Source organism: Rutidosis leptorrhynchoides, chromosome 8 (genome assembly GCF_046630445.1).
Source record: "Rutidosis leptorrhynchoides isolate AG116_Rl617_1_P2 chromosome 8, CSIRO_AGI_Rlap_v1, whole genome shotgun sequence".
Lineage (NCBI taxonomy): Eukaryota > Viridiplantae > Streptophyta > Magnoliopsida > Asterales > Asteraceae > Rutidosis > Rutidosis leptorrhynchoides.
Window position 1 is genome coordinate 132,257,746 of NC_092340.1, and position 17,390 is coordinate 132,275,135.

Here is a 17,390-nt window from a genome sequence, read left to right on the forward strand (position 1 = left end):
AGGAAGCATAAATTGACAATTGCATTACCATATTCGCTGTATCTTCATAGTCATCATCCTTTAATATTTTAACCTTTATCATCTTAATCTTTTATATAATACTATCTCTCATCCATAACCGTCGTATCATTATTATTTCATTGTGTAACAGAAACAGGAAACTAAGATAACAACCGTTGGAATCGGTGGTGTTTATGGTGAAGATATATAATAGAATCTAAACAGAAAATGTATGGCAGCATTAGTAGTTTATTAGAGTGATCGTTGATGTTTAATTGGATGGTGGTCGTTTGTGGTTTTCACAGAAACAGAAGAAAATAAAATGTATGTGTTTGTGGCGAAAGGAAACAGAAAAAGAAAGCAGCCGTATAAAAGGAGATGAAGGAAATAAGGACGGTGGTGGTGGTTTCATGGTTATTATTATTGAGAAAAGTAATATTGCAAGTGGTTTTCGGCTTCAAGGGTTTGGAGAGAGAGAGAGAGGAGAGAGAAGGGTTTTCGTGAGTGTTGATTTGGGTTGAAACATAATAGGACTTGTTTTTCAATACAGAAACCAATCATAAATATGAAAGGAAACAGCAGTATAACAGCTCACATGTTGTTTCAGTCGTGGTCTTCAAGGTTGTGTCGAACACACAATTAAGAAAGACAAGTAGTAAAAGTTACCTAACTTGTTGGTGGGTGAATGGTGAAGTTAAGGTGGTTCCGGGTGGTGAAAGGTGTCGTCTAGCAAAGAAGACAGAGAATAATATACAGTGGGATTGATGATCAAGGAAGGAGAATTAGATGGGTGGTGATGGCTCTGTGTTCCAACTCAACTAACTCACACACATATACCTATATGCATAAAGTTGATGATAAAACCAAACACAGTATATACACTTAATCAATTAGTTACAGTACTGATTGTAATCAATAATGAAAGTAGATAATTCGAATCACTTTTCAACAATTGGAGACGTTTGATGGTTATATAAAGTAAATGTGTGTCGACCGAAGATGAAGACATGGGGAAAAAAAATATAAAATAGATAGTGACTTATAACCACATGTGTATATGGCTGTTTAATCTTTAAAAATTGAAAATAAAGTGTAACAAACTGAATTCGATTTATCTGTATTTATGATTCTTAAGATTGATAATTAATAATTATAATTATATTCATAATATTAATAATACTAATTAATAATAATAATATTTCTAACAATAATAATATTATTGATAAAGATACTAATAATAATAGATGATAAAAAAAATTAAAAGTATGATAATATTAATACAAAAGAAAATAAGATTAATAATAATTACTAATTATGATAACTATAAGATTAATAATAATAGTAATGTAACAATTTATATGTATCAAACTTTTTATCTATTTTTTTTATAGTATTATGAATATTGATTATTATTTTTTTATTTTTATTTTGATGAGAGTAATAATAATATTAATATAGCAACCTTAGTATGTTGTATATAAGTTTTCATTTCTGATTCGAGTGACTAAATTGTATTTTTAAAATTTTCAATTTGTTATATATAATTATTTCTATACTTATATATATATATATATATATATATATATATATATATATATATATATATATATATATATATATATATATATACACACACACACACACACATTTATCTACAACTATTGTTCATGAATCGTCGGAAATAGTCCAAGGGTAATTGATTACATGAATATAGTTTCAAAATTTTCGAGACTCAACATTACAGACTTTGCTTATTGTGTCAAGAATACTAAATCGTATCGAGAGTTTGGTTTAAAATTAGTCGAAATTTTCCGGGTCGTGACAGTACCTACCCGTTAAAGAAATTTCATCCCCGAAATTTGATTGAGGTCGTCATGGCTAACAATAAAAATGTTTTTATGACAAATATGAATTGAAAAAATAGAGTTTTATCATCATTGAGTAATATGGATAAAACAATTCAATTACTTGAAGCGTATGAGTGGAGCTATCACAAAAGATTTAGCTAGAGATTTAACTTTTTGACGTAGTCACGGTGGATTTCCGGAATTCAAGGAATTTAAGGAAATCTTCTAATCAGAAGGAAAATGTATTTGCACGATTTATTAACGAACTGTCAGAATTACGGAAGGACGTAACTATCAAAGAAAATATTTCTGTGATATGCTTAGAGATTAAGTAGAATGAAAGAGTCGTGTAACATGGTACATGATGAGGGTGTGATCTACTGTGAACCATCATCACGTTCCATTAGAAACTCAGCATGACTTACTGTAATATAATCACGTTGGCCAAGCGCATTATATTATACTAACTCATGCATCAATTCCCAACACTTCTCCACATTTCATTCATAATTTATACTTAGACTTTACAGAAGTTTCCAATATAATGGAATACAGAAATACAAAGAGGTAAATAATTTCGGACCAGACTATTTATGAAAATATCCTCAGAAATATCGAAGATATTTATGATGATATTTTGAAATTTCTAAGTTCGAAGGTTGATGAGGAAAAGTTTTCCGCAAGATTTTAAACATGACTTCGGAACAAGATATTCTCTAAAGATTTCAAATGAAACAGAATCATCAGGATTCTTTATGTACCAGTTTAGTCCTTGTGATTTGTCCACAGTCTCCTTCATGATTTCGCATAATCCGCTTTCAGTACCAAATTTTCTATCGAGCGTTCCCAACATTCCTTTTTTTTTATTATCAAACTTTTGGCCGTTTAGACCATCTAAGATTTTGCTGTTTATTCGGCATTTAATGCTATCATATCTGAATCGTCGATTATCAATCCGAGGTGTTTTCAGGAGAATTGTGTTTTTAGATGATTAAACGCTGATGGTAGTATGGTGAAATATAAAAGGTTTTCTGGTAACAAAAAAAAATGAGCACGCAAATATATCAAGCTTATAATAAGGTTGTTTCGGATGAAAAGTCGGAGTTGACTTGCTGGAGCTGTGACAAAATTTGCTACTTTGAAATGGATTACCAAATCATTTTGGGTAATAATAACACTAAAGGAATTAGCACAGCTACGTGTTAAACGTTTACTCAGTTTCCGAGGGTTTTTCAGGTGTATAACTATATGCATAAATCTTTTCTTCCGTAGATGAAGTGCGGCTGGTTCATCCTCTCGATCGAGGTGTTTTCAAGAATCATGAAAGATTTGAACATGGATTGGAATCGTCAAGATTCAAACGAGGTTTAAGATGAAATCAAGTGGCAAACTTGAAGAAATGTTTAGTTTCATATGTTATAATCAATATTTTAATTCATTTTAATTGTCCAATGTTATTAGTCCACAGTCGATAGTCCACAGTTAACAATCCAATGATTCATATATAGTTTAATATATAATATTCGAATTAATTAATACGTATCGTGACCCGTGTACATCGCAGACTCGATCACAACTCAAACTATATATATTATTGTAGAATCAACCTCAACCTTGTATAGCTAACTCCCACATTACTGCATATAGAGTGTCTATGGTTATTCCAAATAATATATATAGATGCGTCGATATGATATGTCAAAACCTTGTATACGTGTCCCGATATTTAAAGTGCGTAAAATAAATAACAGACATTAAATGACGATAAATAAAGTGCGTAAAGTAAATAACATAAATTAAATGACGATAAATAAAATTGCGAGAATGTAAATTGCGATAAATAAAATTTAATCAGTTAGCTAGGAACAATTAGCTAGGAACAGTTAGCGTGAATTCTTAACAAAATTTCTCATAGTTAATTTGTTTGTTTCTAACAAATTTTATTTTGTCAAATGTTTTCTTCATTATGCCACTTGTTGGATCCTGATAAGTCAAAATTCAAATATAAAATTGAATGAAAATGGTTGTATTGTGGTGAACGGATTCGTATATCTTGTGGATGTAAGTAGGATAGTAAATGACTGTTGAGTTAGATTTGAAAGAATGTACAGTGTATTTATTAATGTGAAGTTTAAATATTCCTCGGGTATTACCTACCCGTTAAAATATTTTTACCATTAACAGGTTGTACAAAAGAATTTTTAATTACAATCTTTATGAAAACATATATACATATATATTTTCTTCAGATGTAATCATGGATTTAATGAGTCAGTATGATGTTAAACTCATTTGATTTACCATTAGAACAAGAATATATAATCTCTAAAACATTAAAGATTACATAATTGCTATGCCGAATGAAGATAAATGATGTAGAACGTCATGTAGAACGATGATTATACTCGAGGTGCAGAATGAGATGTTGAGTCATGGATTGTTGATAGTACGGGTGCTGTTACTGATGGTACTGTTGGTGCCGGTGATGTTGCCGAAGCTGGTATGTTTTGCACCATATTTTTCAAGGCTACAACTCGGGCGCGAAGCTCGTTGACTTCTTCCATTATTCTGAGATGATTGTCGGTCAGAACGAGTGGATGAATAAGGTTTAGAATTTTTGATAGAATGTAATTGTGATGAGCTACCCTGAAAATAAGCGAGAAAATGGTGTCTCGAACAGGTTTGCCGGTAAGTGCATCAGGTTCTTTGCCAAGAGGAGAATGTGGTGGATGAAAAGGATCTCCTTCTTCTTGTCTCCAATGATTAAGTAGATTACGAACCCATCAGATGAATTGGGGATGGCTAATTGGTGGAATCATTCTGGTGACACTACTTCCGGAGTTTAGGTGAACATCATGTCGGAATAGCTGTCGGAATCCGAGGAATTCGAACTGGTTGAGGGATTCATCTCGTACGATCATATGAAGGATTTTTGATAAGAAATAGATTATAAGATGTAGATTAGTACCCTGCAACACATAATTTACATATGCATATATAATACTAAAATCCCATAAGTTACGGAGGAATCTACGGAAGCTGTTAGGCAAAGTCTACAGTAATAGATACGCTAAGATATGAATTTTTGTCTGTACACTATTCATGCAATCCAGTCAGTAAGATATGTCTAGATTAAGAATGATAAGCAAGTGATTCCCTAAGAATGATAAGCAGATAATTTTTGACACGAAATGATAAGCAGAACTTTTGACATGCAGACACGGTCGAAGTTCAGACTCACTAATGCATCTAAACAACTATCAGTTAGACACACTAATGCAAGACCTGGTTCGCTAAGACCACCGCTCTGATACCACCTGTAATGACCCGTCCTTATCCCCTAGACGAAGTCATCATCATCTGGTCCCATTGCGAGGTACTGACCTAAATATGCCATGAATAACTCCAAATAATATCTTTCAATTGAGCAAATGCACAGCGGAAGACTTAATTCGTACCTGAGAATAAACATGCTTAAAAGTGTCAACCAAAAGGTTGGTGAGTTCATAGGTTTATCGTAACAATCATTTCAATATATTAATAGACCACAAGATTTCATAATCATAAACATAATACACTCGCAAGTGTATGTAAAGCATTCTAAGTGGTTGAGCACTTGGTAACCATACTTAACTTTTAATCAACGTCGCATATTCCCTTTATTATGAAATCTCACTACACCGTACCAAGTGTAGTCACTAAAACGAAGTACTGTGCAACCGTTGAATACTGGTCGTCCAGTCCGGTTGGGGTTGTCAGGCCCGATAGATCTATCAACAGGATTCGCGTTTACAATACCACATGTAAATAGTAGTTACCAAGCTATTAGGGAAGATATGCAGGGTGGTACAACTCAACGTAGAATATATTTTAAGTACTTGTGTCTATCTCGTAAACATTTATAAAAACAGCGCATGTATTCTCAGCCCAAAAATATATATTGCAAAAGCAATTAAAAAGGGAGCAAATGAAACTCACCATACTGTATTTTGTAGTAAAAATACATAGAACGATATTGAACAAGTATAGGGTTGGCCTTGGATTCACGAACCTATATCATTTATATATATATTAACACATATAATTGTAATCGAACGAATTTACATATTAATAGTGATATAATTGTTATCTTAATTAAGTGTTTCATTAAAACCTTAATAAGTTACATTTATTAATATTTATTATTAAAATATTAATATAGTTATGTTATATGTAGTAAATATATCTTTATATAACTAATAGTTATTTGACAAAATAATATTTATAATAATAATAACTAAAAGTTGTTTTATTTTACAAAAATAATAATAATAATAGTTGTTATGATAATAATATTGATAATATGAAAATAATAATATTAATTTCAAAATAATAATAATGATAGTAATAATAATAATTTTGATAAATATGATAATCTTTCTAATAATGATAATATTAATAGTAATGATGATACTTTTAATATAAATGATAGTTTTTAATAAAAATGATACTAATAATAATATTAATGATATTTTTAATAATAATTTTAATAATACTAATAATAATAATTTTAATAATACTAATAATAATAATAATACTAATAATAATAATAATAATAATAATTATAATAATATTAATTAGATAAATAACTACCTTTAGGAAGTAGCCCTAAAAATAATGCCCAAGTCCGGGTGTGAACCCGCGACGTCCCGCTAACCCGATAACATCCTTAACCTGAATCATCATCACTTGTAGACCTTTATTATCCTATTAAACTATCATCATTATAATCCTAATCATAATCCTAATTATTTTAATTCCACCATCTTAATCATAATCATAATCAAAATCATAATTATAACATAATCATAATCATAATATAATCATAATCATATCATCATCATAATCATATCATAATTATAATCATAATCATCTAAACGCTTCACCATCATTTTCATCTTAACTTATATCATCATCTAACCCGCATCATTATAATTTTAACACCATCGTCGTCATATTCCTTGTCTTAACATAATCACACGTCACGTAATATTTTATCAGGATCATCAATCAAACTTTGTTATCATCATACTCATCCTAACATCAATATCATAATCGCACCATCATCTACCTCAAACAACATTACGACAGTATCATCTATATTCATCGTCCCCATGTTATCATCGCCATGCTCAAGGTTTATTCTCAACATCACGTATCATCAATTCTGTCATTAATCTCATGGTTTCAACTCAACGGAAAATATAAGGGTTGGCTCACGGCCCAATCATAAACTCGATCACACTTTGTAGTCCAATATCGAGTTGGCCCAAGAATTTGATCCGTCAGTAGCCCAAATGATCTAGAAGCCCACCCTTAGCATAGTGGCCCGTTTTCTTTATTAAGCTTAATACTAAAAACGAATCCAATAGGTAACCCGTTAGTTGGTTCAATGTTATAATGGTATATAAAAAAAAATCGATTACCAATCCTTTTCTTGTGGTGGGTTCTTGTTGTCAAGAATTTAGGAAGCATAAATTGACAATTGCATTACCATATTCGCTGTATCTTCATAGTCATCATCCTTTAATATTTTAACCTTTATCATCTTAATCTTTTATATAATACTATCTATCATCCATCACCGTCGTATCATTATTATTTCATTGTGTAACAGAAACAGGAAACTAAGATAACAACCGTTGGAATCGGTGGTGTTTATGGTGAAGATATATAATAGAATCTAAACAGAAAATGTATGGCAGCATTAGTAGTTTATTAGAGTGATCGTTGATGTTTAATTGGATGGTGGTCGTTTGTGGTTTTCACAGAAACAGAAGAAAATAAAATGTATGTGTTTGTGGCGAAAGGAAACAGAAAAAGAAAGCAGCCGTATAAAAGGAGATGAAGGAAATAAGGACGGTGGTGGTGGTTTCATGGTTATTATTATTGAGAAAAGTAATATTGCAAGTGGTTTTCGGCTTCAAGGGTTTGGAGAGAGAGAGAGAGAGGAGAGAGAAGGGTTTTCGTGAGTGTTGATTTGGGTTGAAACATAATAGGACTTGTTTTTCAATACAGAAACCAATCATAAATATGAAAGGAAACAGCAGTATAGCAGCTCACATGTTGTTTCAGTCGTGGTCTTCAAGGTTGTGTCGAACACACAATTAAGAAAGACAAGTAGTAAAAGTTACCTAACTTGTTGGTGGGTGAATGGTGAAGTTAAGGTGGTTCCGGGTGGTGAAAGGTGTCTCTAGCAAAGAAGACAGAGAATAATATACAGTGGGATTGATGATCAAGGAAGGAGAATTAGATGGGTGGTGATGGCTCTGTGTTCCAACTCAACTAACTCACACACATATACATATATGCATAAAGTTGATGATAAAACCAAACACAGTATATAAACTTAATCAATTAGTTACAGTACTGATTGTAATCAATAATGAAAGTAGATAATTCGAATCACTTTCAACAATTGGAGACGTTTGATGGTTATATAAAGTAAATGTGTGTCGACCTAAGATGAAGACATGGGAGAAAAAATATAAAATAGATAGTGACTTATAACCACATGTGTATATGGCTGTTTAATTTTTAAAAATTGAAAATAAAGTGTAACAAACTGAATTCGATTTATCTGTATTTATGTTTCTTAAGATTGATAATTAATAATTATAATTACATTCATAATATTAATAATACTAATTAATAATAATAATATTTCTAACAATAATAATATTATTGATAAAGATACTAATAATAATAGATGATAAAAAAAAAATTAAAAGTATGATAATATTAATACAAAAGAAAAGAAGATTAATAATAATTACTAATTATGATAACTATAAGATTAATAATAATATTAATGTAACAATTTATATGTATCAAACTTTTTATCTATTTTTTTTTTTATAGTATTAATAATATTGATTATTATTTTTTTTTTTTTTATTTTGATGAGTAATAATAATATTAATATAGCAACCTTAGTATGTTGTATATAAGTTTTCATTTCTGATTCGAGTGACAATTGTATTTTTAAAATTTCCAATTTGTTATATATAATTATTTCTATACTTATATACATATATATATATATATATATATATATATATATATATATATATATATATATATATATATATATATACACACACACACACACACACATTTATCTACAACTATTGTTCATGAATCGTCAGAAATAGTCCAAGGGTAATTGATTACATGAATATAGTTTCAAAATTTTCGAGACTCAACATTACAGACTTTGCTTATTGTGTCAAGAATACTAAATTGTATCAAGAGTTTGGTTTAAAATTAGTCGAAATTTTCCGGGTCGTGACAGTTCTCTTACTTGGGTTTTGGCCGTGTTTGGATTTTTGAAGATGGTTGCCTGTTTCCGGTGTATTCCGATCGGTGTCCGACGGTTATTTTATCCTTTGTTGGTTTCTAGCTTTATTTTAGTACTTATTCTGGTAATCTTTGTTTGTTGGCATGTTAGACTAGTTTTTTGTTTCTTGGTAAAGTGTGTCTTCAACCTGTTGGTGAGATCGTTTACTTTGGATTCGATTTGGTCGCGGTTTTTGCCTAGGTTTGGATCTCCTTGTATCATTTGTACTTGTTCGATCTTCGGATCCGTTATAAATGTTATTACGTCTTTTAGCCAAAAAAATAAAATAAAAAAATAAGAATTTAGGTAAAGGAAGATAAAAATGCAGTAGAGATATTCAGCAAAATACTGCAACAGAGGAACTAGTACAATAAGAAAGATCAATCGCCGAGCACATAGAATCATAGCTCCATTAATTCCAAATCAACATGTATGATTATGTAAAAACAACACTGTTAATTTATATAGTAGGATACTACTACTAGGTTACAATAACAAAGAACTTATAAGCTATGAAGAATCAGTTACTCACTTGGTTTACCCTTGATGAAAGTAGAGTTGCACAAGGAAAAAACTTTGTAACATAAGCAATTCATCCAGACTCGAATTCATTTAAGAAAGTACATGTTTTCAGAATATGCATCATCCAAACATGTACAGGGGTCTTATATAAACTCCTAATTACATTGCAACTTTAAACCGTTCTTTGGAACCAACCTGAAACGAGCCAGAACAACGGATCCTCACAAATAAAACATCAATTTTTATTAACAAATCAAATTAGAAAATATCCAATAGCACCAACCATATAAGGGTAAGAACCCAATTTCAGAGTCACCACAGTACCAAATACAACAATATGAACACATGGACTTTGGTCACTTTTGTAAATCTCAGCTGATGATACAAACTGCACCAATGCACCGTCAAACATCTTAAAGTCCACAACTTTTCGTATACACAAACCACATCAAGCTCCACCTTTATGAACCATCAATTTCACTGACCTCTCTTAATAAACGCCTTTCCTCTAGTATAATACAAACCACACTTCATAGCAATTATCACTTTGTGCAGAAGATGCTATACAATAACTATGTTAAATGAATCAAGAGACTAGCTATATGAACACAATAAATGAAATAACAACTCTATCTCCAAATGATACAACTCAGTCTCCATCAATAACTTAAAGCTAAAAAGTACAATGAATGGAGTTTGTTTGGCAAAATCGTACATTACAATGAATGATCACAAAGCATACTAAATGGAAAACATGATAGATCGTAACTACTGACAAACAAAACTTTTCACAATGAAAGTAATATTGTAACCCTATTGGTAGGGACAAAAGCTTAAATATTGATTAAAAGCAGAGGCGGCCCAGAGGAGCATCCTAGTCAATTGTTCGGGGTACCCAGTTTTTAAAGGCCAATTTTTTTAATATATTCGAACACAACTGAACTAGCATTCTAGCAAGACTCAAAGGGCTTTTTTCTTTAAATTGCTTATAAAATGTATATTATTTGTAATTATATGTTAGGGCCCTTTTTTCTACCGGTTTAGATACGTAAATTCTCGGGGCCGACCCTGATTAAAAGATTGCAAAGCAACATTAGTATGTGAAACTCTTCTTATAAAGATGAAATTGAGGTAAGTTTAATATTTTATCGTAGTAAGAAAAGTTAAATATACAATTTTTCGAGTAGCATATCATTAGAGATTTAATGTATAATGTATGTTATACATGTAAATGTAAATGTAAATAGATCGTGGTTTGTTAAATAAAGAAATTTGGTACCTTTCCACTGTCCAGATTAGATTAATTATTCCTGGTGTTTGCAGGCTGAATAATCCTGTTGATGCAGATTGCTTGCGGCACACACACACACACACATTCAAACGATAAAACAATCACAAACACGCACACGCCACACCTGGGAGGAGAACCCGGCCAAAAACGACGCCGTGCGATCCCCTCCCAAACACCAAAAAATATCTCCTTTTATTAACATCAGGTACGACCTGCCATGCGAGCGCACCCAACATGGCAAAGGCCAATTAACAGACAACTATATACATACTGTATCTATATCCATATAAATCGCTAATTAACCTTACATCACAGTACAAACCTGATAGCAGACTAAATACTGCAATTCTTCATCATCAGTACATCAACAACTACATCGAGCTTCCACAACACACATATCAAATTCACCTCTGCAATATAAGATTCGTGAACTTAATTACACGAAACAGAGCTCGAGCTCCATGTTCATTAGGTCGCCTGATGAGCAGCAAAAATCAGCGATTCAACGATAGTAATCTATTAAGCAATTAGCTTAATTAAGATTGATCAATCAATTTGAATAATCAATTAATCACAATAATCCTAATCGAGCTTTAAATCAATGGAATCAAACTTTACCTCGAATCATAGACTATCGATATACGATCGAGGAACGTTTAGGGTTTGCTGCGGTGTATCGGGCGATGCCACCTACCACTTGTGGTAATTGGTATTTATAACCAAATGGACGGCTGATATGATAGGGATTATTTTGATGGCGGTTAGTTTGTGGGCCGAGCATATTCTTTTTAATGAGCTGGCTATGTGTAGACGCCAGCCAATAATAGGTTACCACGTGTTATTAAGTGCAGCTCACGAAATCAAAAAATATGAAGTTTTCTTGTTTGGAAGTAGGAAAAAATTTAAAAAATAAATTGAGATGTAATGAAAAGGGAGATGATATTTTCAACATGAGACTAGCTGCACGCTCTATGTCAGTAAACAATACGTGAAGAGTAATGGAGTGTTAAGTCATATTACATAATATGATCCAACAAGATAATGGATTTGCACTACGTCAGTGAGAGGAAAATTTTATTTTCGAGGGCATGGAGAATCGTCCAAAACGTATAAGAAATATAAGACAAGATCAAGACACGATCACAAGAGAAATAAAGGATATAGCGATGCACGATCAACTTACCGATGATCTAATCGAGCATATTTGAAACCTTCAATCGACATTTCGTACTATGCATTAGTTTTTTTTTTTATGTAATCTCAATTTTGATGTTTAGTTTATTTTATTTATAAAATTATGTAGTTGTTTAATTTTTATGTAATCGTTAAATTTTTATGTATTGTTGATTTTAATGAAAAATTAATTTGTCTTTTCTATATTTAATATGTATGTATTTTTTATTATATTTATTCAAAAGAAAAAAAAGATAAAACTATTGGACCCTACAAATATTTGACACAAAAATGTGACATTTATGTCAATAAAGGTCAGATTCTGACTTAGCCACATCACAGGAAGATTTGCACTTTTTGGCCAAAAAGTACCAAATCTACCACCACGTCACAGGTAGGGTTAGTAGTAGTCTTATGTGCCTTGCTCGGTGACATGTTGAAGTTGCGTAATGTCTTGTGTTCGAACATCATGGGGTCTTTTTCCCAGTTGGCCACGTTACCTTCTGGGTTCGGGTCCCGTGATCTCCTCCGAACACATGGAACGGATATGATCAAGTGAGTGGCTCCAATTCAGGTGGGCCCCGTTAGTGATTCCTTAACCATTGTTCAAAAATAAAGTAGTCTAATGAACTGTTTTTAATGTTTTGACTCCACAGTTTCTTCTCAGGTCGTAGATTTGTGATCTCCTCTCCATTGCGTTCATCTTTTTCGTTGGTGTGTTCATGTCATCCTGGTTAGGCGCATCTCTATTGAGCTTAGGGGGGGTTATAATACAAAAGATGCCTTTTATGAGCTACATTTACACTGTATCTAATCAAATAAGTTCAGCAATATCACCAAGTGACGGTTCACAAGCATTTAAAGAAGTGGCAATAATAAAGCATCCGCGTATTGGAGAATACGCAATCAGATTCATAACAACAACAACAAAACCCATTGTCACAAAAATGAGGTATGGGGGAGGTAAGTTGTATACAATCATTTCCTTATCCTAGAATAAAGAGGAGTCACCACATATCGGGTCATAAATTGTCACACCCCCAAATAGGACCTGGGGTATTTGTGACTAATTATATCAAATCACAATTGTATAAACGAGAACGACTCTATATGAGACGTTTTATTGAGTTTTGCAGCGGAAGATAAATAGATTACATTGTATTTAATGAACAACGCATTAAATGTCTTTAATTGATATGATATGTAATGAAGACTCCAAGCATAGCAAGCAATCGTCATCAAGTTAGCAAATGCAAGTCTTTCAAATTATCTATGAATGACTCGTTGAAATGTTGTTTTCAATTAGCAAGTACACAGCGGAAGCATTATGTAGGACCTGAGAATAAACATGCTTTAAAAAGTCAACACGAGGTTGAGTGAGTTCATAGGTTTATCATAAACCAATAGTTCAATATAACATTAGACCACAAGATTTCAGTTTAAAGTTGATTAATACCAAATATATCAATCGAACGAGTTGCTGTTTGTAATATCGCGACTAAACAAAAGTTACCCCGTGACACTTGTTATTCATGTCGTTGAATCATTATTATGTAACCAAAGACCAGAGGTCAAATGATTAGAGACGTCACTCTCAGTAGCGCTACTCACAATAACTAAGCTTGCATCTTATACCTCAGCAATTAACGATATTACGGCAGGGATTTAGTATGACAAAGCACGTATATAGCATAAAAGTTTGAGTACTTGTGTCTAAACATAAAACAGTTATAAAAGTTGTGCATGTATTCTCAGCCCAAAAATATATATAAAAAGTGAGTTATGAAAACTCACGATACGATATGATAGTTTGTAGTAAATATGCATATGATGGCACTGAACAAGTGCAGAGTTGTCCTCGGATTCACGAACCTATATCAAGTATATATATTTGTGACGACCCGAGAATTTTCGACTAAATTTAAAGTTAATCTTTATATGTTTCCGACACGATAAGCAAAGTTTGTAATGTTGAGTCTCGAAATTTTTGGAATTATGTTCATGTATTCAATTACCCTTCGACTACTCTCGACGATTCACGAACATTAATTGTAAATAAATATGTATATGTTTATATAAGTATATAAGTAATAATAAGAAACACTAAATAAAGTATTATATGAACTAATGATAAGAACTAATTGATGATCTACGAAATAATTAAATTATTATCTAAACATAATAAATATAATGTAATTCGAATATAAATAATTTCGAATTCATTTAGTAAACGATTGTAGCATTCGTTAATCATTCGATGACTGTTGTTTTATTTTAATTGTAAAATGTAATGTTAATATAACATTATAAAATTATACTACCGTTAAACCTAAAATATCTATCGACATAATAAATTGTGGCTAAATGATATTAAAACTGTGCTAAATTGATTGGACACTAATTGATTCGAAATTACTGTTTTTTTTAAGTTTCATTCTATTCTCCCACATGTGATTAAAGATTCGTTAAGTTATTACATTATCAAAAAAAATCGTTATTTTAGTAAATACGGTTTATTATCATTAATAATATTATTTGTATCATTTTATAGTTAATATCATTATTATTGTTACTTTCATTATTATTATTAGTATTAAAATGTATATTAATATCAGTCTTATCAAGATTATTATTTTGTTTTTATAATATATAGTTATGAAATCTAAGGCAAGTAATTTGTTACATTATTGTTATTATTATTTTTATTATTATTTTTACCATTATCAATAAAAAAATTATTATTAATATAGTTAGTATATTTTTTTTATGTAGTAGTATATTCGTTATTTTTTTTTTACTAATTGATTAAAGATGATGGAGGACAGATATTTACGCGTAACTTAATTATATATTTCAAAATCAGTTCTATTTTTTTTCTTACCTCCTATTCTACTCGTGAATAAGTGTCGACCTCATCTTTTCATATTATAACTCGATCAGCTTATGTGTCTGGGAGATCATTCGAATTTTTCATTATTATTATCAAATACACACTGCCTTTCTTTCTTAGTAATTGAAAAATCAAACAGAAATTTACTGAAACGAGTCTAGTCCCTGTGTTCGTGTCATGTTCAAACCAACAACTCAAAATTTAATCCATTTTAAAAATATAAAAATGCAGATAGATTATAAATCACCTATGTAAACTATCTGCAAATTCTCAATCCTTAATTTCTTCGATTGATCTCGAATTTGGGAGTCAAAGTTTAGGTTTCTAAAAGTCAACATTTGCTCTTCCATCAAATTCAAGCTATTTGTTATGTTTTAAACTCAATTGATGATTTCAACAGTTTTTATATATGATTAGAAAACTATTTCGTGTTACAATCATAGTCTAATACGTGATCGAAATCGAAAATCATTTTTTTTTAAACTAAGCTGCGACAGCAGCATTTTATTCTTCTTATTTTTTTATTTTTTTTATTTTCTTCTGATTGTTAATTGTGAACACCCCTGGACGATTATTTCTGTTCTAATCTAAGTTTTAAGCCAAATAACTTATTTTGATGTGTATGAATGGGTCTGAGCGATTGGAATTATAGAGGAGAAGAAGAGAATATAGGAAACTGATAAAACGGGTTTAATGTAATTAAGAGTGATATTAAATCAGAAATGGAAAGATAGAAGAATGGTTTGGGGAGAGCCGGGGTAGCGGAAGATCGCGGGTTCAAGTCTCGACTGGAGCAGTTTCTTTTTAGAAAGCCTTTTAAAGGTTGAACACTTTTATATTCATTATTATTATTATTATTATTATTATTATTATTATTATTATTATTATTATTATTATTATTATTATTATTATTATTATTATTATTATTATTATTATTATTATTATTATTATTATTATTATTATTATTATTATTATTATTAATACTAATTATTATTATTATTATTATTATTATTGTATTTGATATGATAAGTATTATTATTATTAACATTATTATTATGACTATTATTATTATTGTTATAAAAACTTGTATTATTATTACTAGTACTATCATAAAAAATTATTAATATTATCATAACTAACATTATTATTATTATTAGTATTATCGTTATTGTATTATTATTATTATTATTATTATTATTATTATTATTATTATTATTATTATTATTATTATTATTATAATAATAATTATGAACAGGTTAATAACGTTGATATTTGGAAGTTAACAATAAATTAATATGGTAAAATTATGGAAAATACTTATAATTATATGAAGATATATACAATTATGAATATGATTATGAATTAACAAAATAGAAACAACAGTTATAAGTCTAGAAATTTAACACGAAGTTTACGATGAATCTGATTATTATTATTATTAATACTGTTATTATTAGAAATTATTATAATTACTAAAAGTATCATTACCTTAACTCTACCATTTTATTAAAGCCATTATTATTGCTATGATTGCTATTATTACTATTATTATTAATATTAAAATTATTATTACTATTATTATACTTATTCTAATATTATTATAACTATTAATTTGCAAACACAGATTATATTTAATATACATAATTTAAAATTATTAATACTTTTATTTATCTAAAATATACAAAATAAATATATAGTAAAATATATAAGATATTGATATAAAAGTCACTAATAAAAAAATATATAATTGTTAGATTACGATTATAGGTTTTAATAAACATATAATTGATATAGGTTCGTGAATCCGAGGCCAACCCTGCATTGTTCAGTTGTTAAATATCGTTATATGTATTTTTACTACAAAATACATTATGTGAGTTTCATTTGCTCCCTTTTTAAATGCTTTTGCAATATATATTTTTGGGACTGAGAATACATGCGCTGCTTTTATAAATGTTTTACGAAATAGACACAAGTACTTAAAACTACATTCTATGGTTAGATTATTAAACCAAAATATCGCCCTTCAAGTCTGGTAACCTAAGAATTTAGGGAAATGGCCCCTGATTGACGCGAATCCTAAAGATAGATCTATGGACCTTGACAAGTCCCATTCGGGGTACGAATGCTTTAGTACTTCGAGATTATTATAAAGACGAGAGGTTCTGTTTTGGGGATATTCTATGCATTAAGTTAACGTCGGTTACCAGGTGTTCAATTCATATGAATGATATTTTTTTCTCTATGCATGGGACGTATATTTATGAGAACTGGAAATCTTGTGGTCTA

The 17,390-nt window shown here is 30.2% G+C and overlaps 1 long non-coding RNA gene across 2 annotated transcripts; it reads right to left on the reverse strand.

The window, feature by feature from the left end:
• Positions 1 to 9,601: 9,601 nt before the first annotated feature.
• Positions 9,602 to 11,752, reverse strand: LOC139861969 (uncharacterized). 2 transcript variants are annotated; one of them, XR_011764027.1, is made up of 3 exons: positions 11,657 to 11,752; positions 10,031 to 11,515; positions 9,602 to 9,942 (listed from the first exon to the last, which is right to left on the reverse strand). It is a non-coding gene; the product is annotated as an uncharacterized lncRNA (long non-coding RNA). The 2 variants fall into 2 exon arrangements; XR_011764028.1 differs by having other exon boundaries at positions 10,031 to 11,554; positions 11,657 to 11,712.
• Between the last annotated feature and the right edge of the window lie 5,638 nt (positions 11,753 to 17,390).